This window comes from Pelodiscus sinensis, chromosome 6 (genome assembly GCF_052426305.1).
Source record: "Pelodiscus sinensis isolate ZL-2025 chromosome 6, ASM5242630v1, whole genome shotgun sequence".
NCBI classification, from domain to species: domain Eukaryota; kingdom Metazoa; phylum Chordata; order Testudines; family Trionychidae; genus Pelodiscus; species Pelodiscus sinensis.
Genome location: NC_143057.1, coordinates 78,709,690 through 78,735,752, shown reverse-complemented (window position 1 = coordinate 78,735,752; position 26,063 = coordinate 78,709,690).

Genomic DNA, 26,063 nt, shown 5'->3' with positions numbered 1-26,063 from the left:
ATTATGCTTTGTCAAGCCAATGATCCATGGATCAAGGATGCTCTGAGTAAACACTGATGTGATGCGAACTCTCTAGTTTGGCTATTTATTACAGAGGTGTAGGAATAATGTATGTGCCTGTACTACTACATCAATAACCACAACCCCATGGGAAGATCCTTGGCTGGTGTAAATGGTCATATCTTCATTAAAAACTCTGGGGGACAAGCACTAGTTCTGCTTCTGTTTACACTAGTTAAGGATGTATCCCAGAAATTCTGTATGATATTAAAAAGAAAGATTACCTCAGGATTTTCTTTTTTTACAGATTCAATAATTCCTTGTTAGAATTATAGAACCAAATCCTAATCCAACTGTAGTCATTGCCAAAACTCCCATTGATTTCAGGACCAGAATTTGACACCTACTTTTCGCTCAATATGCAAGCTGCTATTGGACTCTTTTGACCTGATTCTTCTTACACTTATACTTGTGTTAATTAGAAATAACACTTATGAAGTCAGTGAAATTGTACCCATGTAAAATCAGTGGACATTAGGAGAATTTTTTGCGATAGTCAATTGGCAAGACCACCATCTCCAAATCACCTTTTCTATTGCTGTGGAAATAGAAACAGTAGAAAACTGATCCCAAGAAAACATGTGTTGCACATAATTTGATTAGAAACCATTTTAACATAATCCTAAATCAACTGTAGCTTTCTACATATCGGAGGAGCCAATGGAAAAAGGATTTTTTTCTTGACTTTTCTATACAGGTGTAAGTGAAAATGTGTGGCAAAAATTAGTTTTATTATAATATATTGTTAGTAAAAACGATGGTGTGCAGACTAGTCAAGATCTTAATGTCTGGAGAGGCTTGAATACTTATTTTATGGCAGGCTGTCAAAAGCAGGGCAATCTGTTCTATAATTAGTGATAGAAATGTAGCCGTGTTAGTCTGGTGTAGCTGAAACAAAATACAGGACTATGTAGCACTTTAAAGACTAACAAGATGGTTTATTAGATGATGAGCTTTCGTGGGCCAGACCCACTTCCTCAGATCAAATAGTGGAAGAAAATAGCCACAACCATATATACCAAAGGATACAATTTAAAAAAATGAACACATATGAAAAGGACAAATCACATTTCAGAACAGAAGAGGGATGTAGGGGGAGGGGGAAAGGAAGCTAAATACCTGTGAGTTAATGATATTAGAGGTGGGGAAGGGTAGATGTCTGTGAGTTAATGGTATTAGAGGTGATAATTGGGGAAGCTATCTTTGTAATGGGTAAGGTAGTTGGGGTCTTTGTTCAGCCCCCTGCGGAGAGTGTCGAATTTTAGCATGAATGCCAGTTCAGAGGATTCCCTTTCAAGTGCAGATTTGAAAGTCTTCTGAAGTAGGATGCATGTGATTAGGTCATTGAGACAGTATCCTTTCTGGTTGAAATGGCAAGAAATTGTTTTTTCTTTGTGATCCTGTCTAATGTCTGTTTTGTGGGTATTGATTCTTTGGCGAAGTGTCTGAGACGTTTGTCGAATGTACATAGCAGACGGACACTTTCGGCACATGATAGCATAGATTATATTTCTGGATGCGCAGGAATATGTATTCTTGATCTTATAACTCACTTGGTTAGGCCCAATAATGGTGTCAGCAGAGTGAATATGTGGACAAAGCTGGCAATGGGGTTTGTTGAAAGGGAAGGTACCAGGGTTGGTATTAGTGTAGTATGTCCTGTGGTTGTTGGTAAGAATCATCTTGAGATTAGGTGGTTGTCTATAGGGCTATGTCTAGACTGCAAGCCTCTTTCGAAAGAGAGCATCTAGACTGCACGGAGAAATTTCGAAAAAGCGGCTTGCTTTTTCGAAAGAAAGCATCCAGTGAGTCTGGATGCTCTCTTTTGAAGAAGCCCTATTTACATTGAAGAACGCCTTCTTTCGAAAGAGGAACTTTCGAAAGAAGGCGTTCTTCCTCCTAAATTGAGGTTTACCGCCATCGAAAGAAAAGCCGCGTTCTTTCGAATTAATTTCGAAAGAACGCGGCTTGAGTCTGGACGCAGGGGAAGTTTTTTCGAAAAAAGGCTACTTTTTTCGAAAAAACCCCTGAGTCTGGACACAGCCTAGGAGACTATGGGTCTGTCTCCCAGAGCTTCTTGGAGTTTAGTGTCCTGTTCCAGTATAGGCTGTAATTTATTGATAATGTGTTGGACAGGTTTAAGTTGGGAGCTGTAGGTGATGACAAGTGGTGTTCTATTGTTGATTTTCTTGGGTCTGTCTTGTAGTAGATGGTTTCTAGGTATTCGTTTGGCTCTTTCAATTTGCTTTTTTATTTCTCCGGGTGGGTAGTTGAGGTTTATAAATGCTTGGTAGAGATCCTGAAGTTTCTGGTCTCTGTCAGTGGGATTAGAGCAGATGCGGTTGTATCGAAGGGCTTGGCTATAGATGATGGATCGTATGGTGTGTGCTGGATGGGAGCTGAAAGCATGTAGGTAACTGTATGAGTCAGTGGGTTTTCTGTAGAGGGTGGTGTCTAATTTTCTTCTGCTCTAATTTGTTCTGATTAGGTCTCAACTGGAATATAGCGTCCAGTTTTAGGCATGATATTTTAGGAAAGATGTGGACAAACTGGAGAAGGTCCAGAGAAGAGCAACAAAAATGATTAAAGGCCTAGAAAACACGAGCTATGAGGAAAGGCTGAAGGAATTGGGCTTGTTTAGTTTAGAAAAAAGAAAACTGAGAGGGGACATGATAGTGATTTTTCAGGTATCTAAAAGGGTGTAACAGGGAGAAGGGGAGGGGAATTGTTTTCCTTTGCCTCTGATTATAGGACAAGAAGCAATGGACTTAAACTGCAGCAAGGGAGGTTTAGATTGGATATTAGGAAAAACTTCCTAACTGTCAGGATGGTTAAACACTGGAATAAATTGCCTAGGGAGGTTTTGAAATCTTCATCATTGGAGATTCATAAAATCACGGTAGACAAACGCCTATCACAGAGAGTCTGATAGTCTTTGGTCCTGCCATAAGTGTAAGGGACTGAATTTGATAGCCTCTCGAGGTTCTTTGTAGTCCTATGAATCTGTTTAAATAGCTGATGTGTACACAAATGTCCATCTTCACCTCAGTAGGGTAGATCACCCTCTTTTCATTGTCATACTGTCTCTGCTCCAAAAAGAATTGCTACCTTCTATTGCTCCTATCTAATCCACCCAGGTCGGAGCCATCACACTGTGACATCATTGGGAGAGTTTTCTATTCAGCTCTCAGTTAGGTCCTGCACAGTAATACTGAAAGTCCTGCATCAAATCTTGCTTTTGGTCCATATTGCAATACATGCCCAGTTTTGTCAGAAGCTATGCATATAATATCAAATAATCAGTTGCAAATTAACTTTCATGTAGGCATATTGTATCAACTGTGATGTGGCTGTTTAGGATTTTTCTGAATTTTTAAAATGTCTCCCAAAGGGCACTTTATCTAGATTATTGTTTGAAAATATTATATTTAAGTCTGGTATTGCATATTTTGCAGGTTTCTGAGGTAACAGGAGAACTGGTATTATACTGTCCAGAGGAAGAGTTAGTTCTATGCTAGCACACTTTTGCTTGCTTTTATGACTTCATTTCAGTAATTAAAATGGTGACAGGGATTTTAAAGCTTTGAATATTGTGGGATTTGTTTAATTTTGTTTGATTTTGCCTAATTGATTATTTTGTGTGAAGGTTTATTGTCAGTTGAGTTACGGATAATTGAGCTAAAGAATGAGTCAGGTGTTTCTTTTATAAAAGGACATAATCTCATAGTTCAGAACATGAGAGCCAGCTGGCCCTGTGTTCTTTGTCTGCTAGCTTTACATAATAGGTAATTGGTTTATTGAATTGCTAAACGTGGTGATTTTTTTACATAGATTATTACATTATCCTGTAATGATTTATATATTTTCAATATTCTTGTACATAGTGTTACATTGTGAAATCTATGATGACAAAGGAAATAAAAGCTATATTTTACATAAAGCTTTATCTTCCTCGAATGTTTTATTGACAATGACTTCTGGAGTAATGTGGACAGTTAGTAAAGTGAAGAATTTAATAAAAGCATGATTCTAAGAGCTTTTGTACAGTATTTATGGTTGAAAGGAGCTATATCATGATAAGATAGTATTATAATGGCAGAATATACCACTCAGTATATTCTTTCTTCTAATAAAGAAAGAAAATGGCCTACAACGTGTTCATACTCACAAAAATTGCTTAACCCCAGTATCATAGTGTAAAATTAATTCTCAAGGCAGTGAAAAAATTCCTTGCCCATTGTAACCTGATGAATTCAAGTTGTGTTTCATGTTCAGATATTTAGTACTTATACATTTTCTTTATTTCTAAGGTGTTTGAGAAGACTGTTCGCTTCTGAAAATGAGATTTTACAAATTTGACAATGGATTATATTTATAATATTATTCATTTTAATTATTTACATTTTTGTTTTTATTACTCTAGGACCTAGGAGTCCTGCTACTTGTTCCATTTTTTGTATACAAAGTTCCCTAAATTGAGGCAACTATTTGCACAGCCTGGAAGATTAACAAGAATGAAGAACACTCTCAGACAGGGCTTACTATCATAGGACAGTGAACTAGCTGGACAATTAGTCTATTACCTCACAGTCACCAATGGCAGTTGCTCCAGGAAAAGCAAACAATGTGGATAATGTAGGAATCAACTTGCATAGATCCAGCTGTAGGACCGGGATCTTAATTTGGACTCAAGAAAAATTGTAATGAAAAGATTAACTTCCTTTCTTCACTATCAAAATCCGTGAAATCCAGTGGTGTACTAAGGGAGAGGTAGGGTGGGGGATAGTTGCCCCCGAGTGCCACTCTAGAGGGGTGCCAATTTAGTCCCCCTCCGCTTCCCCTGTCATCTCCCAGCTTGCCTGCTCCTCCACCCACCACCGCTGGCTGGAGCCTCCTCCCTGCCTCTCCACTCCCCAGCCCAACCCTCTTCCATTTCCATTGCTGGGTTAGTGAGTGCGGGGGCCTGGCCCCAAACTGGAGGAGGCAGGGTAAGATGCAGTACAAGCTTCCCCCACCCCATCCTCCCAGTGTCGTGCTGAGCTGTGCACCAGGTTTGGGGCTCTGCCGTGAGGCGGTGGTGATAGGGGGCACAAATTTTGCCTTTGTCCCCAGGCACATAACACCCTCACTACACTTCTGGTGAAATCACCCTAATATTCACTCCAAATGAGTATCAGAATTTTAGCACAAAGTCTTCCAAATGAAATGCATGTTGGGTGACTTCCCTGGAAGCCATCAAGAGCTCTCTTGAGCTCTCATGCTCATACTAAAGTGCTAAACCTGGTTATGCTTTTCTCTCATCCATTTGCATAAAGACAGCAATTGAACATCCATTTTTTGCTGGATAAATTATTCTTTGTTTTTTTCTTCTCTTTTTGATGAGCAGGACACCTATCAAACTATCAGCCCTTCTCATTTGAGGGCCCCCAACTACCTGCTACTTTCACTCACCTGTGAATTGTGAGTTGACCAGTGTCTAAGAAGAAAATGAATTTAGCATTGTAATAATAAGAACATTAACGGTAGGCCTTCATGGAATGTCATAATTTATAGTGAATTGTAACTAAAAGTTGTTTTCCTCCAAGAGCTTCAAAACTATCTTAATTTACATGTTATGTAGTTTTGGGGGGACATGGTTTTATATCCTGCAGAGGGATAGATGAGAGAGATAAAGAGAAAGGGAATATACCCTATGTGCTCTACTAGTAAACATGAAACTGAAAAAGAAAAATCACCCAATAATAAGGTAGCGTTCAAGACTGTCTTTTCTGAGATATTACTTTAAAAACTACCTTCTATGAATTTCACAGGCTTGTTAGTTTCTGGTCTGAACATGTAGTATATGGAGCTCATTACTTGTTGGACATCTTGGTTTATGTGCATTGAAACAAACCCGTGTTCTCCTTACTTGCACAAAAGGCACTCAGTATTTCACAGAACCTGTGCTCGTTCCTCACATGGAAATTCAGAGCTTGGAAATATGATAAATTCTGATACTACTGTGGGGTAACTATGGGTATATGTACACGTTTTTAATGGTAACTCCTATACAGACATGGATACAATGGGAATTTTAAAATTGTATTTGCACCTATGCATAAATAAATAAATAAACACCCAAGGAATGTATTATAATGCTTGTGATAAACTGATCTTCTTTCGTTTTGTTGCACATTACCATCTTAACATTTGCAACAAGTATCGCTACAATTATTTCAAACAATTGTACTTACAAAAGCATTGTAATATAACTACACTGCAGTTAGATATCAGTGGCTGACTTGGGCTTTCAGAGCTCAAGCTGTGGGACTGTTTAATTGCAATGTGGACATCTGGGCTGAAAACTGTGGGAACGTCCCAGTGCTCCAGCTGCAACCCAAGCCAGAATATCTGCACTTCAGTAGAGCAAACCCCAAGTCCTATGGTCCCAAGTTAGCTGGTGTATGCCAGCCCTGGGTGTCTAATTGCAACAGGGATACAGCCTTAAACTATAGGAAAAGAATAGTCACCTTAAACTTAGAAGTCCCACTTGCCACACAACAGAGACAGTTGTGATTTGTGTTCGGATGTAGCCTGTTAGTATGTCTACACTGCGGAGTTTTTTTCAGAAAAATGGCTCTACAGGATCTCTACTCCAAATGCCACAATGTGAACATTTATGACTGAATGGCCAAGGCCCTGGAGGAGCAGGGACACCTACCCCACATCTTAGAAGAGGTCTGGAGTAAGGTGAAAATGCTCCACCAAGGATATGTGAGAGCCAGAGAGCACAGCTTGCGCTCCAGGGCAGGACCCCACACCTATCTCTATTACACAGAACTGCACCAGATGCTAGGGGTTGGGGAAGCCTTTTCCCCACCCGTCGTCATTCACTCCGGGCTGGAGATGCCTGTCACCACCTGGCTGGAGGTTGCAGAGGAGGAGGAGGAGGATGACATGGCCTCTGTGACGCCGTCCCTGAAACCAATTGCTGTGAGCCTGGACGTGTGCCAGGCATCGTCTGAAGCCAGGGAGAGATCTTCAAGGTGACTGCTCTCAATTTGTCACACACACAGGGCAGAAGAGGTGACATAGGGAGGGTGGGGTGCGAGCATTGCTCGGCCTGCTCAGGCTGCATTTTGTGCTGCAGTCCGTGCACGTGGAAGCAAGTGCAGTATCACTGTGCGCTAGGTGGCCTCAGCAGGCAGCCTCTGAGCACACCTAGATCCTGCTCACAGACTCAGGGGAGGCCACACACAGGGTCAGCGAAGGTCACACATGTCTGACCCTGAGGGCAACGCCCTCCCACCACCCACCACAGCTGAAAGCAGGCTGGCCATAAGGGCACAGGCATGACCCCATACACAATGAGGAGTGCCACACACAGCACACAGGCATGCCTGCATGTGAAAGACACCACCCGCTCCAGCGGACAGTGCTGCGAGGTGCAGGTGTGAGTGCGGGGCCCAGGGAGGGCCAGGATGCTCCCAGCTCCTCTGCCGCCCATGTAATCCCACTGTGGCTGGACACTTCCCTTGCCTGCTTGTTCATGGGGGGATGGGGGAAGCAGGCAACATGGTTCCCTGGGAACCTCGAGGCACTTGGGAGGCAAGGCCTGCTGTGCAGGCCACACATGGCCTTGCTCCTGGAACACTCCCCATCCTGAGGCCTTAGGACTGTTGGTTCATACTCTCAGAGGAGAGCATGGCTTCAGCGACAGTGTCTACATGGATGATTGACCACTGCTCCCTCCTTATATTCTCCTCAGCTGGACCAGCCAGGGCTGAGGGGCGACCCAAGACACCTGAGCCAGCTGCCTGACCCCAGGGGACCCAAAAGCACCCCAGGGTCCAGGAAGAGCTGATGAGGCAGCATGTAGGCATCCTGTGCAACATGCAGCAGATCCTGGCACAGAAGGTTTGGGAGGATGCAGAGTGGGGGATCCATGTGTGGGACCAGCTCATAAGGTAGGGCGATAATGTGTGCCATCATGTGGGAAATGATGGCACACCCGGCTTCTGTCACTGCTCTTGCCTACTAGCCTGCTGCCCCCCCTGCTATGCCCATTTCCCCTCCCCCTGCTCCTCAAGTGATGCCTCTGCTCCCTCTCTATGTGATGCCCATTTCCCCTCCCCCTGCTCCCCAAGTGATGCCTCTGCTCCCTCTCTATGTGATGCCCATACCCCCTCTCCCTGCCACCCTGACATCCCTGCCCTCCCTCTCTCCAGCCCCTCCCCCGTCCACCCACCCTGTGGTCCCTGGACCCACCCAACCCCAAGTTTAACAAGGTCCCCACACCCGAGGTGGCACATCCAGCCACCCCCATGCCACTCCCAGTCTTGAGCCTCCCTCCCTCTCCAGTTTATGAGTCGCCCTCCTCCTCCCCAGCTTTTTTTAATTAAAGATTAATACAAACTTCATTCTGTTCGAATCCAAACAGGTGTCTTTATTCTGAGTTCAGGGAAGGGGGAAAGGAAGGGATTATGGTGGGAAAGGGATATTGGCACAAGCCAGAGGCCACTAATGGTGAGGCCCTGGGGAGAGTTACTGGGGTTCTTGAGAGAAACTCTCCCTCAGGGTCTCCCAGATATGCACTTCCAATTGATGGGCCTGATGGATGGCAGCTGTCCACAGCTATGCATAGGGTCTCCCCTCGCAGCTGGCCTCTGTCCCCCACCGTGGAAGGAAGGACTCTCCCTTCCTCTCCACAATGTTGAAGAGGACACAACATACCTTGACCACCTCAGGGACCATGTCGCGGCGGGCACCTGAACCATGCCTTGTGGTAGCCGAAGGCACACTCTATCTGAATCCTCACCCGGCTGAGGTTGGAGTTAAAATGGTCCCTGCGGGGGTCCAGGTGGCCGGTGTATGGCTTCATCAGCCATGGCCTCAGGGGGTAGGCCAGGTCCCCCATGATGCACAGTGGCATCTGCATGGTCCTAACTGCAAAGTCATGCTGGGGTAAGAATGTGCCAGCCTTCAGCTTCCCATAGAGGACGGAATTTCTAAATACACAGGTGTCGTGCACCCTGCCTGACCACCCAACACAAATGTCAGTAAACTGTCCATGATGGTCGACCAGGACCTGCAGCACCATTAAAAAATAGCCCTTTCTGTTGATATATTGGGCCACTTGATGTTGTGGTGCATGGATCAGGATGTAGGTCCCACCTATGGCTCCACCGCAATTCAGGAACCCCAGGGCAGCAAATCCCACCACGATCAGGTCCTTGTCTCCCAGGCACATGACCCTACACAGCAGGATGGAGCTAATGACCCTTACAACCTGCAGAAAGAGACAAACAGACACACACACAAAACAGAGAATGAGAGGGAGTGCCTTAGCCCTTGGGAAGTGCCACCCCCCTCGCATTCCCTCTCCCCCTCAAAAATCCTATGAGCCCTCCTCATGAGGTTGCCCCCCTAGCAGCAAGGCTGTGTGAGGGTGGAATGGCACAACCCCCCGGGAACGGGCTTCTCCCCACCCTCAGGCCCCATCCCTGCAGCCTGAGAATACCTTACCTCCATGGTGGACTTCCACACGCCGAACTGGTTGCCCACCGACTGGTAACTGTTGAGGATGGTGAACTTCCAAATGGCAATTATGACCCACTTCTCTGGGCGGGGGAGTGGGGGCAGGCCGTTGGAGGGCAGGGGCAACCCAGGCACACAGCTTCAAAAAGGTGGCCTGCATGCGAAAGTGTTGGAGCCATTGCTAGTCGTCCCACTGCTCCATGACCAGCTGGTCCCACCAGCTGGAACTTGTGCCTCTCCACTGCGGTGTGCAGTTGTATGGGTCTTGCTCCTGCACACAGGGAGAGGGTCTCAATGGTGAGTTTGGAGTTGAGCTCAGGGAGGGCCATGAAGGCCATCTACACAAACTACTGCAGAAAACTGCAGTATGGCTGTGTGGAGCCATTGCATGCCCAGGGGCAGCTCTAGCTTCATAGCACAAAGTCAAAAGTCATGGCATCCAAAAAAGCTGAGCAACCAAAGCAGGAATTCTGTGAAATATAAAATGAAGCTGATCTGAAAAAATGAACGATTGCAGATGTCTCATTTTCATTCCTAAATGATGTACTTGACTTAATAGGTCATAGCATGGGCAATTAATCACCATTCCATCAAAGCTGACCTTAGTGACCTTTGCAAGTAATCTACAAAGGCCTGCTTCTGAGACCTTTGAAAACACAGTCAACTCTACAGCAGAGAATTGTCTGCATATGACCAATTTAGGTAGTTATGTTTGGGTGTCTAATAAATAGTGAAGAAATCAGGCAAAAGCCAGGAAGAGGTTCAGTCAGCATATATTATATAACATTGAATTAAATGGGAAAAAATAATATTTATAGAAGTCAAACAAATCTCTTTTCTCACCAAGTTGATTAAAAGTCTTAATGCAGATTTCCTTTAGTCTGAATATAAGCACAAATTAGATGTAGGGGGATTCACTGACTGAAAATCTGACCTCTCTCTGAACTCGGATATTTTCAAGTTTGCATAGCTTCTGTTCAAATATTTATTTTCTAATACAATTTGTGTACACACTTATGTACTGAAGTCAGGAATAAAATGCTAACCATAGTGGCCATTAAATGTGGAAATCACACATCTTGTGTAAATAGATACTATGATAAATCCCTCTAATGAGTCTGACCTCATTTCATCAGAGTAGGCTCAGAGAAGGAGATAAATAATTTTATTTTCCTTTCTTGATAACCTTCCCTTTTGTTACTCAAAAGCTAAGAATTCTTACTGAATATTGTAACATTTCTTTTGCTTTGTAATTAAATATGTGCCTTTTCACACACGCCCTTAATATGAACGAGCATACTGGTGCTTAAATTATTTTGTAAAAAAAAGTAAAAAATGTTGAAGAATTTTTTAAAGAGAGAATGTACTTGTTAGTCCTTAAAAAATTCAAGGTCTAACGTATCTAGGTAAAATATCTTGTCTCTAAAGTTAGCCCATATCAGCAGCATAATATAAAAGCACTAAACTGCTTGCAGTTGCTCCACTTTTATCTCTTTGGTCCACAGAAAACATCATGTGAACATTGTAGGTACAGAAAACTGTAGAGATGAGAATGAAGAATGAGTTTATAAAATGGTGGCTAATAAGAGACCTTGGGCTCAGTTTGAAGAAGTGGAAAAATTGCAGTTCTGTCAACTGTTTTTTATTTCAACTTTTGGCTGTAATTATTAAATCTATAAACCCTATTTCATTTTGAATTTAAATTGTTTCCCAAATAAGCTTCAGATCAGCAAAAAGCTATTTATTGCATTCTAATGTGAACAAGCAGCAATATGGCTTTTGCCATCTCATAATTTTAAAGTAGATTGTTAACATAGACTATTCATTTCAAAGAAATCCACATAGGTAGTACCCATCCTTCTAATAGGAATGTTTTGTTAATATAGTTAACTAGAAAATGAGTATAAGCTTTCATCAGGTACTATTCTGAACCAACTCAGGTAATGTAAATAGAACTGACTTGAATGGAGTGATGATAATTTTCACTGAGGATCTACTGACATTTAAAAAGTCTGATCCTACATGACTAGGATCTGACTTGTATCTACACACATTCTTTATGTTGGCTTAAACTGGAGGGCACAAGCTCAACTAATCTTACCAGTTTAAAACTCAAAGAAATCCCATATGGGAATATTAGACTTTTAAGTAGATTAGTTAAACTGATTGAAGTTAAATCAGCGAGACTTCCATGTGCAGACAAGACCTGGTGACTTTTGACAAAGTTAGACTCCTAACTCAGATGTATGGTTAGGTAAATTGGTTTCCAAAGAACTTTGGGGAACCAGTATTGAGAATATGAAATTGGCGGATTCTATGGTAAATGACCCATGCACACTTTAGATTCAGCAGTGGCTAGGTGGAGAGTTAATGAAAGTCCTAAAGTTATACTAGAAAATCTGCTTTGCTCATATAGTCAAGGATTCCAGCCACCGCACTTCTAAATTAAATTCTTGTCCTTTTGTTCTTCCCAAAAGCTAGTTAGGGTCTTGTTAAAATTAAGCAATTTTGACAACATGCTTTTATTATCTTTTGGATATTTTCCAAGTCCATCTGTTTTTGTCTCTCAAAGTTGCCATCTTAAAAGTTTAGGACTGACAGCCGTAGCAATTTTGGTGGTTGCCCTCTGCCTTTTGGACTCCACTGCCTTTTGCCACATGGTTGCACGTGCTGCATACTGCCTAGTGCTACAAAGCCCGTGCAGCTCACGTGGCCTGAGTGACATGCTCTCCCCCTCTCCCCTCCGGGCGCCTGGCTCCCCGCCCGCCACCCTTGTGAGTGCAAAGTGCAACACGCACCAGTGGATCCTTCCCCGGCCTCCGAGGATGCACGGGAGACATCGGGGCTGCCAGAGGGGGCCTGCAGGGTGGCAGTGCTGGCCTCGTCCTCCGACGCACTGCTGCTGTCTCCTTCCCCTGTCTCGGTGGTCCTGGTGACGGGGGGGGGGGACATGCTGCTGTCAATGGGGACGTCCAGGGCTTGCAGGGCTGGCTGGCCGAGGATGGCGTGGAGCCAGTGGTAATGGGGGCAGGTGTTGGCTCCTGCCCCCTGGCCCTTGCTGGCCTGCACGTAGCCCAGGCGCAGCTCCTTTACTTTCGCCCAGACTTGCTCGAGGGTCTGGGCTGGATGGCCCTGGTGGGCGAGCGCCTGGGTCACGCAGACTAAGATTTCAGCATTGCGGCACCAGGACCGGGTGTCATGGAGGGCCTCCTCTTGCTGCCACAAGTCCAGCAGGGTGTCCAGCTCCCCCGATGACCAGGATGGGGCTTGTCATTTTCAGCCCCTGAGGGCCTCCTGAGCTGGGGGTGTGGGTGCTGATCTCCCGATGGAGCTGCCATCCTGCTGCGGGGTATCTGCTGGACATCAGGGGCCACATGGCAGACCTCTGTCCAGAGGTCTGAGATGGTCTCCTGCATCTGCTTTAAGGGGGCTCAGGTTATAGGAAGTCCAGGGAGCTGACTGCGGCTACGGAGTCTGCAAGCGCCCATAGGGCTTTTTTCCGTTTAATCTGCTTTTGCGCAAAACGTCTTAGCTGTCTGTCTACAGCATTTGCGCAAAAGGGCTTTTGCCTGAACGGGAACATCAAAGCATTTGTACAAGAAGCACTGATTTCGGAAAGTAGAATGTCAGTGCTCTTGCGAAAAATCAAGCAGCCAGTGTAGATAGCTGGCAAGTTTTTGCACAAAAGCAGCTGCTTTTGCGCAAAATCTGCCAGTCTAGATGCAGCCTTTGAGTCTATGTCAAGATCAGAAGACTGGCAGTTAAGTAAAACAATAGCTTCAAGGAAAAACTGGTCACATTTTTCCTTGAATCTCAAGAAACACATAATCTTGGAATAGCATTTTACAGGGACAGATTGAGCATTAGAGGAAATGACTCCTATAGTTGCTTGGTGTACACAGGGCTTCCCATCCACATGGAGTTGTACAATTCTGCACCTGGTGCAAAGATCCCACAGTTTGGTGCAGAGGAATAGGCAGAGTCATAGTCCTGCCTCTTCCTCCCTACCTCTCCCTTTTCTAGGCAACTTGCTCCCTGGAAGAAACAAGGACAAAGTGTTCTCTGTTCACAGGGATCATTGTAGTGATCTGCCCTTGAAAGTGACATGCAAGAATAAATGAAGTTTCTTGTGGTCCTTCCCTCCACCACGCCATGTGCTCTGGAAGAACAGATCAGTAAGACCTTATATTATTACATACAGTTATTTTCTAAAAAGGTTCCTGAAATAGAGAATATTATAATATCAAACAGAACCTTACTCTGTGAATAGACTTATTGCAGTCAATGAAGCTACTCATAAAGGAAAGTAGTACAGTACAGTATTCAGAGAGAGTAAGAGTGGCAAAATCTATCCTTGTGTTTTATTCCTCTGCACTGGATTGTATACAGTTGCTTCTTACACAAATCAAATATGCTTCAATAAATCAAATCTTTATATTATGGCTACAAAGATTTTAAGGTCAGGAAGACCATTATGATTATTGAGTCTGACCTCCTGCATAACACAGGCCATAGAACTAGACATAAAAATAGACGGGAGTGATTATTTATCCTTTCAGCTCTACACAAATCTCTCCAGTAAATCAAATCAATCCATAAATCAAAAGTTTAGATCAGATTAACCACATTTATTCACATTCAGCAGCAGTTATTGAACCAAAAATATGAATTCAATTTTAGTGTCTTGCACAGAACTTTATCTGAAGCTTGCAAAATACAATTTAAAGCGAGTTCATTACACATAAATATGGGTATTAAAATCAGAAGTAAACGCTGGTTACTGAGGTCAACATTTTGCTTTGCAAGTGCGTATCACCTCTGAAGATAACTTGTAACCAAAATAGGTGTTAACAGCTAGATACTGAAGATTATAAAGAACTTTTTTATAATAAAACAACTCTTCAGACATCTCCTAAATATAGGGCTGTTGAAAGAATGACAAGAGTCAAAGAAACTCCCAAATCTTTTGAATTTATAATCATTAGATACATTTTGACAATCTCAGCACAGCAATCCGGTGATATGGGGATTCCATGCCCTCTTTCTTTATTAATTAAAAAAAAACTTCATTAAGGCCCACATCCAGCAAAGTGGTTCAATGGGAACAGATATGTGCTCAAATTTAGGCATGTACTCATGTATCTTGCTGGACGAGTTCTTCATAGTTTAGGGAAAAATACATTCTGTTAAAAATTATTTGAATAAATGAACTCTGGCATTCATATAATGTCCCCCAATGTCTTTGAGCAGTGCTTCTATAGGTACTTCACTTCAGGTGCACATGCCGGCCCATAATTAGACATTTTTCTACTATCAGTGACTGTTCAGCCCACACATGCTAACCAGCCACCATGTGACAGAGACTAAGTAAGGATGCAGGGGTGAGCAGCTATCAGTTTCTTCTCTTACTGCTTCTGCCTGAGTTCTTCCCAACCTTGAACATGACTCAGCTATTTTGTATTCTTCTTATACTTAAGTTTTGTCAGCATGTTTGGGTGTTTGTGTTGTTATTCAGTAAACTAGGATGGAAGGAATTTTCTATAAAGACTAATCAATACCTAATCTATAGCTCTGCCATTTTAACAGGCTTAAAACCATCTCACTATTAGAAATCAGGATGATACCTAGTATGGTGAGTAGATTATACTGAGTGTCCTGACGCAGAAATATCTGTTTAACCCCATTTGTGAATGTGTTAAACAGTTTGATGCTATTATCCTTTTTTTTAATAGAAATATAGTAAACTACACTGTAGTTCCACAATCATTTAAAGATTAAATCATTTTACAATCTCTGATTTACAAGGCAACTGATTAATTCTTAGCCATTTTTGGTCTTTATCAGGTGAATGAGAAAACATGAGAACAAAAATATATCAGGCATTTATAACAAAAAAAAGTGATAGCTCATCTTTAACACTACAATGTGTCAAGTCAGAAAAAAATAATCATTCCTCATAACAATCCAAAAATATGTTTAAAGCCAGAAAATAATGTAACACCCATCAATTTGCATGACAAACCGAATAAAATTTAAATACCTTCTAATAGCATTAATAATGCTTGGCAGTTATGATTCCCAATAGTATAAGCAATGGCATGCTGTTATTGCTTGAACGCGCATATTATTATGGCACTCTTTAAAATATAATAGCATTTAGGTTGAAGTAAAACATATATATATATACAAAGATGATCCTTACCTAATTGTCTATTGCCCTCGATTTATAGTGCTAAATATGACATATAGATCTGGTTGAAATCTATCAAATTTTGATTTTTTTCATTAACAAAAACACAGTTTTTGCTTAAATTTTTCACAAGGTGTCCTTGGTACCACACATGGTTGGGAGAGGACACCTTTCCCCATTTGCTTTATTCTGAGACAAGATGGAGCCTGAGACACCATTCACTATTACTCTCCTTAGAGATTGAAGGAGTTTGCTTTCTCTAAGCACAGACTACTTGAAACAACCATACTGTAGTTTCCTTCAAACAAGGGATTAGTCTGGAAGCTTGCCAAAGCCTTCTGTCAGTCACATAAGGGCACTATCCATGCACTTTTTTCTTATCTACCCTGACAGAGATAGAAATGATTTTCAATTTATTCTCCCATTAAGGAGATGATTTCCAATTACTTTGACCATGCAAATATGCCCAACAAAGTGTTTGAACCAGCAAGACTGTAGAAAGTCGTACTAACAGAAACTATGAATCTCCGATTCAAATTTTTCCCATTAGCTACCCAATTAGGCACAAGGAAGTCTAAATTAGCACCCTGCAATATATATTTACAAAGACTAGTAGTTAAGCATGGCTAAAGCCCAGTGACTGGTCAGAGAAAATATACAACATCAAGACACCAATATGACCACAAAAATTTGAAATAATGAACGGATATAAGGAAAAACACACTTTTTAAAAAAACATTTCTTGTATCTTCTGGTTCAATGAATGATTAGGCTTTTATTTAAAAAAGAAACTTCTGATAATTAAGCAAACATTAAAAACTAATTGCTCATTTGTTGGGACATACAGACAACCTTTTCCCTAAAGGTCTGTTTCCAAGTAATATTGTATCTAACTTCAATTAGACTTAAAAGAACTGTTTTCTGGTCTAGTAGCACAACTCAGAATGTCTATTCCAATGAGTAAGATTTATTCATGTGAATAAGGATAGCAAGATAGAAATCAGAGCTGTATCAGATGGAAATCAGAGCTGTATCAGATGGAAGTCAGAGCTGTATCAGATGGTTTCAGGATATTTGCTGTTAAATAGTATAGCTGATTTCTATTCATGTAAGAGTGTCATGTATTCCTCCACAATTATTTACCAAAATTTTTCACTTGTGATGTTTCTTAATCTCATGTATCTCTATCCTACAAGTTGCTGATCACCTTGAAATTATAGGAGTAGGAGTTGCTTTGTACTCCATTGGCATTAATACTTATAGTGCTAATCCTTTCTCCCCAAATTCAAACCTGGGTACCTAAATATAGACAGCCATGGGCCTTATTTAAATTGCATTGCCATCAAAGAGAATATTTCCATTAACTTCGGTTGGTTTAACAACAGGTCAGAATCCATTTACATTGGCTTTTACAAGAAGAGTTTATTTATGTTGAGTATAGTAGGGGTAGAAATACTTATTGTATATCTAGGCTACAGTAACTGGATGTGACTGAAGATTGTGCAACATACCCTAGCTAGCTTTAATCTAGCTAGCTCAGGTACAGGAGTATTGCACTGATGGAGGATGGCCTGAGCAATTATCCAGGGTTCCAAAAGGGCTTATGCAGCCTACATTGAACCCCAGACATCCCCAGCTTTTCTGCTCCAGTACCCAATCTAGCTGGAATAAAGCTAGCTCATCCATGTCTATACTGAAACACTGGAATACGATTGCAACTTGTGTAAACATGCCCTCAATCTGAAAAGCATGGCACTCTCCCTATAGAAATAAGGATATAAGTGCCTACTTAAGGAATCAAAGTCTGAAAACTGGCCTAGCATATTAAGCATGTGACATTCAAAAGCACGCATCTGAGTTTCCAACGGAATTGGATTGAAAAACAATTTTAAGTGTTCTAGAAACATATGCCTGGAAAGGCTGAAGGTTTTGAGACAAATTCATTGCAAATAAGCAATAAGTAAAACCCAACACATTTTTACACACAGACACAAAAAATCTAGGAGGAGACTTCACAAAATGCAAAAAACAGTGGTTTTCATAATAAAGAATAAATATTTAATTCTATGAGTGTTTTCAGTAAATAAAAGAAGGAAAAATTAATTTCTAACTTTTCTTAATTCATTACAATGACAGAGAATTATACTAAAAGAGAAGTATAGCATATTAAGCAAGAAGGGATACCTCTGCAACTGCTAGTATCCTTGTACAAGAAGTGGAGTAATAGGAAGTGAATTTTATTGTGGCAAATAATGATGCTATAAAGAAGAAAATTTGCGTCTGATTCTCCAAGGGGTGCTGAGTATCCTAATTCCATTGTAGCCAGTGGAATGGAAGGTGCTCAGGGTCTTGCAGAACTGGGCATTACAAAAGCTTTAAATGTTCATCCTTGCTAAAGTGATATTTACTATGTCTACATGGCTCTGGCGACAGAGCCACATAGTCTAGACATACCCTGTTACACAGCTAGAGCTAACATGATCTCTGTGGTACCAGTTCAGAAGGGTCATGGAAGAGTGCAAGGATGTGATGGAGTGGACTAAGCCAGAGCTTCAAATGCAAACAGTAAGGTGCTTTGAATGCTAGGTGTTCTCTTTTGCTACAGGTAGTATATTACATTTGCTCATCTGGATAGAAACCATTCCCAACTGACTACATCTGTTCAAAGAGAAAACAATATTATTTCTTAAAGTGAATATCATGTTGATTCATTTGCTTTGCAATATTAATATTCAAGTGAAGTCACAAGATCCAGTGGAATCCTAGAATAACCAATTTAAATCTGTTTAAAAGTCATTTATGACATTTTTCATGACAGCAGGAGTTTGGAAATACTCTTCTGTATGTATATACTGTGAGCCACAGACACAATACAAAGATATACAAGATGGGTGTCATGGAAGGGTGAAAGGAGCCTCTCCTCACCCAAGTCTGTAGCACTGTGTTGAGAACCCAATGTAATGGTACTTCCATGAATCATTTAAAATTCTGCTCCCTTTCTTCCCAAGCCAAAAAACTTCTTAGGATGGTCAGATAAATTATCTTTAGACTTTTGTTTGTTTTCCCTCTCATTATCCTTAACAATTTAGTCAGAATGGTTTAAATTAACATATGGAATAGATGCTGTAGAGCTTGCCTGAATTTGTGTCCTTATTCTGAAGGACATATGGGATTGAAATGATGGAATACAGCTGAATGGCGACACATTCTGTTTTAAAAAACCTTACTGGCAGGCCAAAGGGTTTGGAAATTAGAACAGATTTTGAAGATTACAACCAATCAAGAACATAGGCATGTGCACAGGGTGTGCCGGGTGTGCCCAGGCACACCCTAATGTTTCAAAGGGCCGCCCTGGTGCGCTGGGGAACGGACGCTGCACAGGGTTTGCCATGCATGCGTGGCTAAAACCGGCAGGTCTTAGGACCCCATGGAAACAGGTGGCAGGGAGCAGAATCATCACACCACCTCCCCAGCAAGCGAGGTAAGTTTAAACCCCGAGCGGGAGGGCAGGGGATGGGAGCAGCGTGGCTAGGCCGGGAATCAGCTTGGCTTGAGAGCAGAACAGCTGGGGTGTGTGTGGAGGGCAGTGCGGCTGAGCGGTGGGTGGGGCTGGGAGCAGCATGTCTGGGCTCGGAGTGGGGGGGCCCAGTGTGGGGCTGGGGGCAGCGGCTGGCCTGGTCTGGCCCATGTGTGGGGGAATCGGCTGGCCCAGGGTCGAGGGCAGCGCAGCTGGGTCGGGGCAATGAGGCTGGCCTGGGAGGGGAGAGGACGAGAGGGGAGGAGGGGGCGGTCAGGGGCAGAGTGGCAGGTCCAGGGAGGGGGCAGTGCAGCTGGCCCCTTTCCCCCCAGAGCTGCTTCCCATCCCCCCTTCCTCCCAGCCCCCCTCTTCCTCCCTGCCAACCCTGTGTTCCTCACCCGCCCCCCCAGCTCTGCTTCCTGAACCTCATTCCTCCCGGCCCCCTCTTCCTCCCAGCCAGCCCTGCGGCCCTTGAACCCCGCCAGCTCTGCTTCTGGTCCTCCCTTCCTTCTGGCCAGTCCCCCCCCCAATAGAGGCTCCCAGTGCCAATTGCGCCCCACCTTCCAGTCATTCCCGCCACCACCGCCAGGCTTCCGTCTGGCACCCAGCCAGAAAACCAGGAAATACCAGACATTGCATGTGTTGGGTATTTTCTGGATTTTTTTTACCAGACGAAGGGCCCAAAAACTGGACTGTCCGGTAGAAAACCGGACACCTTGAAACCCTATGAGTCGGACCCGGTGAAGGCATCAAGTGAGGGGGAGACTGCAGGAACTTTGGTAACCAGAGACTGAGGAGGAGGGGTGTTTGTGGCCCAAAAGGAGGCTGAGAACCCTAAGAAAGACAAAGTAGGGGGAGCACCAGAAGGGTGACAGTCAGGATGACCCTAGAACTCTGTTACAGACCAGCTGCCGGCTGCTGGAGGAGGAGGGAAAAATAGGGGGAAAGGGTCAGAGAGGAAGGAGCTTGTGCTGAGTGGCGGGGGGCAGGTCAGGAGAAGAAAGGAGAAGGTACCAAGGGACAGAGTGGAGGAGAGAAACAAATGCCAGGGGGGTAAGTGGAGACAATGAGGAAAAGGGCAGGAGGGGAAGTGTCAGTGAGAGGATGATGCTAAGAGAGGAGAGGGGAAGGGCTTTGGGAGGCTAGAGGGGAGAAAGGGAGGTGCCGGGAGAAGGCTTGAAAGAAGGGGTGGGCATGAGGAAGGTAGGGATGGAGCAAGGCATGTATGAGGGCACAGAGGCATGCGGGGAACGGGGGCAGAGAGTGGTGAAGAGGTGGGCATCAGGGAAAAAGAGGGCAAAGGGGGCAGGGGCAGGGGCAGTGAGGAAAGGGGGAGGCACCAGAAGGAAGGTGCAGATTCCAGAGGATTCTGGGGGTAAAGCAGAAGGGCAGACACCTGAAGGGGAGGGACTAGCACCAGTGGACAGAACCAGGGCAGGTGTGTAGTGGGAGGTGTTAGGAGAGGGGATAAGGAGGGGTAGGTCACATGATCAGAGTGGGGCTACTGGAGAAGTGGGCACAGGCGAAGAGAGAAGGGCTGGTGGAGGGGGGCAGGTCTCAGGAAGTCTGAGGGCAGTGAGAAGGGCAGGAGTCAGGACAGCAGAGGTGGGTGAGCGGTGGGGGGGGGGGCAGCAGGCACCAGGGGAGCTGATGAAGCAAGAGGAGGAGATATGACAGCAGAGGATAAAGGTAGAAGTTTATAAGATACTTATTAATAACTTGGGGTATGTCTACACTACAAAGTTAGTTAACTAGGGTAAGTGGAAGGAGGTGAGGGAGGAATGGGGTACGCGCCCCCGATGGGGAGGACTGGGCTGGCTCTGCGGGCTTCTGGGGGTGGAAGCTCTCTTGCAGCCCCCCAATTACCCCCTCTCCCCAGATGGCAGCCTGCGGCAAGTGCAGCCGGGCTGATGGCCGAGTGGTGTGATGTGCCTAGTGTGGGCACTCAGGGCACTCCAAGCCAGGACTGGTTTTCAAGCGGGGCACCCCTGAGAACTGTCTGTCCGGGGTGGGGGTCGGGACCCTTTAAGCGCAGCCCTCGGCTAGCCTGAAGCAGCAGCTCCACGCTCTAAGTCCTCCTCTGATGCCCTGCCGGCACTGCTTCCGGCCATCCTTAAGCCCTGTTCAGGGTCCACTTAATGTGGACATGATAGTTCGAATTAGCAAAATGCTAATTCGAACTAGTTTTTAGTTCTAGATGCGTTAGTTCGAATTAGCTTAGTTCGAATTAGTTAATTCGAACTAAGTTAGTTCGAATTAGCGCTGTAGTGTAGACATACCCTTGGGTGCCACAGTGGCACATCCAAACAAACCACAAACTCAGTACTGGTGCATAACACAAAATTTATTGTGCTCATGGGAGGAAACTCTCAGAGGGGACACTTCCCCCAGCCTCTCCACCCCCCCAAATTAATGTCACACACATTGGGTTAAAGGAATTGCAGGATAGTTGTATGGGGGGGGGGCGGTTTGGTAAGGGACAAACTAATCCCTATTGGTAAAAGGATGGTGGGAAAAGTCATTGGGGGAGGGTGTCACATGACACCTTTTATTTCTGGTCATGTGTCCATATTGCCCCAAAAGTATTACCCCCAGAGGCGAGGCTAATGGGGTTCAGGTGGTGTGGCTAATGGGGGTCAAAGAGTAAATTTTTAAAAAATTCTTTGGGTGCACACCTTAATGAAATGTGATTAAGTATATGATTCATATTGCAGTTCAGTAATTTAAAGAGGAGCATTTTAATATCTCAGATCATTTGTGTAAGAGTAAGTGGGTCTTAGGTTCTAACCCCTTACTTCTATTTTCTGATACTCTGTAAATACGTACATATTTGTTCTTATAAAAATATAGGACCATTGGTTGTTTAGGAAATTCTGTCTGTACCATTTGCCAAAAAGAATATTAATTAACTGTTTCCAAGTATAAAAGATGGTAGCAAAGGGGAAAGATAATAGTGGTTGGTATCACAGAAAAGGGCTACTTGGTCCAAGAACCAGCCTTTTAGACATTATCTTCACAAAACATAGGGGCTGTGTCTAGACTGGCCAGTTTTTCCAGAAAATCAGCCACTTTTCCGGAAAAACTTGCCAGCTGTCTACACTGGCCGCTTGAATTTCCGCAAAAGCACTGACTTCCTACTATAAGAAATCAGTGCTTCTTGCGAAAATACTATTCTGCTCCCGTTCAGGCAAAAGCATTTCCGGAAAATCATGCCAATCTAGACGCAGCCAGGGACAGACTAAATCTGATAAGGACACAGACCAATGGCGGAAGTTACAGTTAATTCTGTACTGAACCTTATGCCTAAACTTCATCCAGAGTATTTCAGGTATAGAAGAGAAAAATGGTTTAAATTTCAGTAAAAAATACAGTATTTGCAGCAAGTCTCCTTTTACTATTCCTGAAAAGAGACTTCAGTTGTAATCTTGGGTTTCTACAGAGAATAATAGTTGCCTTCCCTATTGTTCGGCATTAGGAAGATGAAATTTCCACTGGGGATAATTAACTTCATTTAATTCTGAGCCCTTCAGAGCAAAATATATCTTAACATCTAGGTCAAGATAGCAGACAAGCTTCACTAATTTAATAGAAAATTAGCCCAAAATGCATTTATGTATAATTATTAATATACTCATTGCTGTGCTACAGGTTCTATGGGCCTAGAGTGAAATATATTAATACCCCCTTTTCACCTCTATCTGCAGAAAATGTCAGATGTGTGTTCATCTGTTGATAGAGTTTGGAGAATAAAAACTGAATTCAGTTAGATACTCAGAAAAGAGCAGATCCTGGTCTGAATGAGGTGAATGGGAGTTTTTCTACTGAGTATAATTTCACGCTATGTGAGTAAATGTAACAATATGAAAAAAGGAGGCTTACGAATCCCTAGGTACTAACAGTTTCTATGATTGGTTGTGGAATTTTTAGACCTGTGAGTAGATTTTCATACATTCTTGAAAAAATTGATGTTGATCTTTTAGGGCCTTGTTATCCTCCCTACAGACTATACCTTCATAGGGGAATGGAATATCAACTGTTAATTACATTTCCTTCCAGTATGGGAACAGAGATGCCAGGTTTTTCCTGTTGGCTTCCCAAAACTGAAAATTCTCATGGGCCTCAAGATATCCACAGAGGTACAGGTTTATTTAGGGTTGCCAATTTTGGTTGAAAGTTTGCTTGGAGGTTTTATCACATGATCATCTTTAATTAAAGATGCATGTTGTCCTGAAGTCTCCAGGACAATCCTGGAGGGTTAGCAATCCTAGGTTTATCCCTGTGTCCTTCTAAACTAACTTCTCAATCTCAGAGTCCCTTCCATTTCTATGGCAATGTGGTTTGGGACTTGTCCAATAATCACTTATACTGGAGTTCTTATTCAGGGATAGAGGGCAATGGCATGGGGAAATGTGAATAAGTTAATATAGAATTACTGAATTTTTTGGGGAAAATGATGCAGTGGAAAGAGATTGACTAATATGGCATCAGTGGAAGTGCAGAACAATGGCAGGACTTATCTTTTCAATGGCTCTGGCAGAGATGTCCCTTTGTCCCTTTCATCCAGTGGTGTGAATGGGCAACAGACACTTGTAGGAAATTATCCATTGTGAATTTGTTATCACAGTCTTAGTGCAATCAGAAACCTAGAAATATAAACATTCTATGTAATTACTATATCAAATTTCCTGAAAGAAGTAATCACAAAAGTGTACAACTCTGGCCCTTGTCTGAGTCACTAATAGTCTCATGTTTTCATGACAATCTCTATTTTATTCTGTATCTTAAGCTGTGCTATACTCTTAAAGGCATATATGGGCAACAGCTATGTAAAGGGTTTTTCTAGAAACAGAGTCTACCACATGCAGAGTTGTTTAAGTGCTCTATTACTTTCACAAGCATCAGCCTGGATTTCACATTGAAGTTCTCAATCAGGACTGATGTGGTTTACACAGCATGCGTATCTCACCTTCCAAATAGGCACTTTGCTATTAGACCTCATTCCTTCCTGAAATGGTCTTGAGTAGATTGTCATGTCTGAGTTTTTTATTTCTGCTGATGTTTGCACAAAGGATTCCATTCTTAATTATGACAGTCATGCTTGAGGTGATTCACCAAGATCACAAGTTCATTTTAAATCAATTACTAGAATGTTAGTGATTTATAACAGCTCTTAATTTTTGTTGTCCAGCAGTGTATTCAAACCAATGAGCTATAAATATAAAGCTACATGCTAATTATCATTCTTCTAAGCTATGCCATCCTCCACAAATGTTTTGATTTGTTATTGTGTCTTGTTACAACGCTCCTGTACACAGATTACTGTATTGTTTTAATAGTTTGGAAACTTTCCTATTATTTGACATTTGCCTAGGATTGATGACTTCTAGTGACCCCCCATAAATCAGCTGTTGCCCGTCAGTGAACCTCTCACCCATATAAATCTCTTTAAACAAACAAAAGTAATTATTTCTTACCTACTAATTATATTGAAACTAATTAACTTTTAAAATAAAAATATAATATAGTCATCTCTTGATCAAATAAGCCACATAGTGTTCTCATAATAAGATTTTTGCCTGTATAGATCTGGAGTTGAAAGCATTTGCAAGCTGTTCCCTTTCAAAGTCTGGCTTAAAGGGGGGAAAAGGTGAGGTACCAATGGAATTGTCCAAAAAATGCTCTTTGCCTCCATTTACATTAATTGAAAATTTAACATTAAAATAGCTTGACTGATGCTAGTAATTAGCTATTATCTTTGTAAACCTGTGCAAGACAGGGGCAAAGATAAGATTTAGATAAGAGGTCTCCAAATTGTAAGGCACCATCTAGAAAGAAACAGAGGATCATTCAGGAGGGCATGACTGGTGCTTTAGCCAACCCTCAAAGCGGGGGGGGGAGGGGGGGAGGAAAGAATACCCTGGACTCCAACTACTGGCTGCCAGCCCCACACCTGTGACTTTGTTCCCCATCACTGCTGGCCCCACACCTGGGAACTTAGCTGCTGGCCTCATGTCCCCAGCATTCCAGTGTAGCTCCAGTCTCAGCCCCCTTATGCCTTTCTTCATCTCCCATCTTCTGGAGCTATAGCCTCACTCCCAGCTCCAGGAGGATACATGTAAGGGGGGCACAAGGTAAAAAGTTTGGGGACGACTGATTTAGATAATTTCATAGAGAGTACACTTAAGTTTGTGGATGACATTAAGCTGGAAGAGTTTGCAAGTGTGTTGGAGGATAGAATTAAAATTCAAAATGATCTGGATAAACTAGAGAAATGGTTTGACTTAACTTAGATGAAATTCAATAAGGACAATACAAAATATTCCACTTAGGAAGGAACAATCAATTATACACTTGCAAAATGGGATATTACTGTGTCAGAAGGAGAATGTGATATGGGGGATTAGAGTGCATCACGAGCTAAAGATGAATCAATAGTGTAACTTTTTTGCAAAGAAAAGCAAACATCATTATGAGATGTGGACAAATTGGAGGAGGTCCAGGAAAGAGCAACAAAAATATTAAAGCTTTAGGAAACAGACCTATTAGGAAAGATTAACAAAATTTGGCCTATTTAGTTTAGAAGAGAAGACTGAGGGGGTACATGATAACAATTTTCAAGTACATAAAAGTTGGAGGAGAGTGAAACATTGTTCTCCTGAACCTATAAGAAAAAGACAAGAAGTAAGAGGCTTAAATTGCAGCAAGGAAAGTTTAGGTTGGACATTAGGCAAAATGTCCTTTCAGAGTAGTTAAGATCTGGAACAAATTATCTAGGGAGGT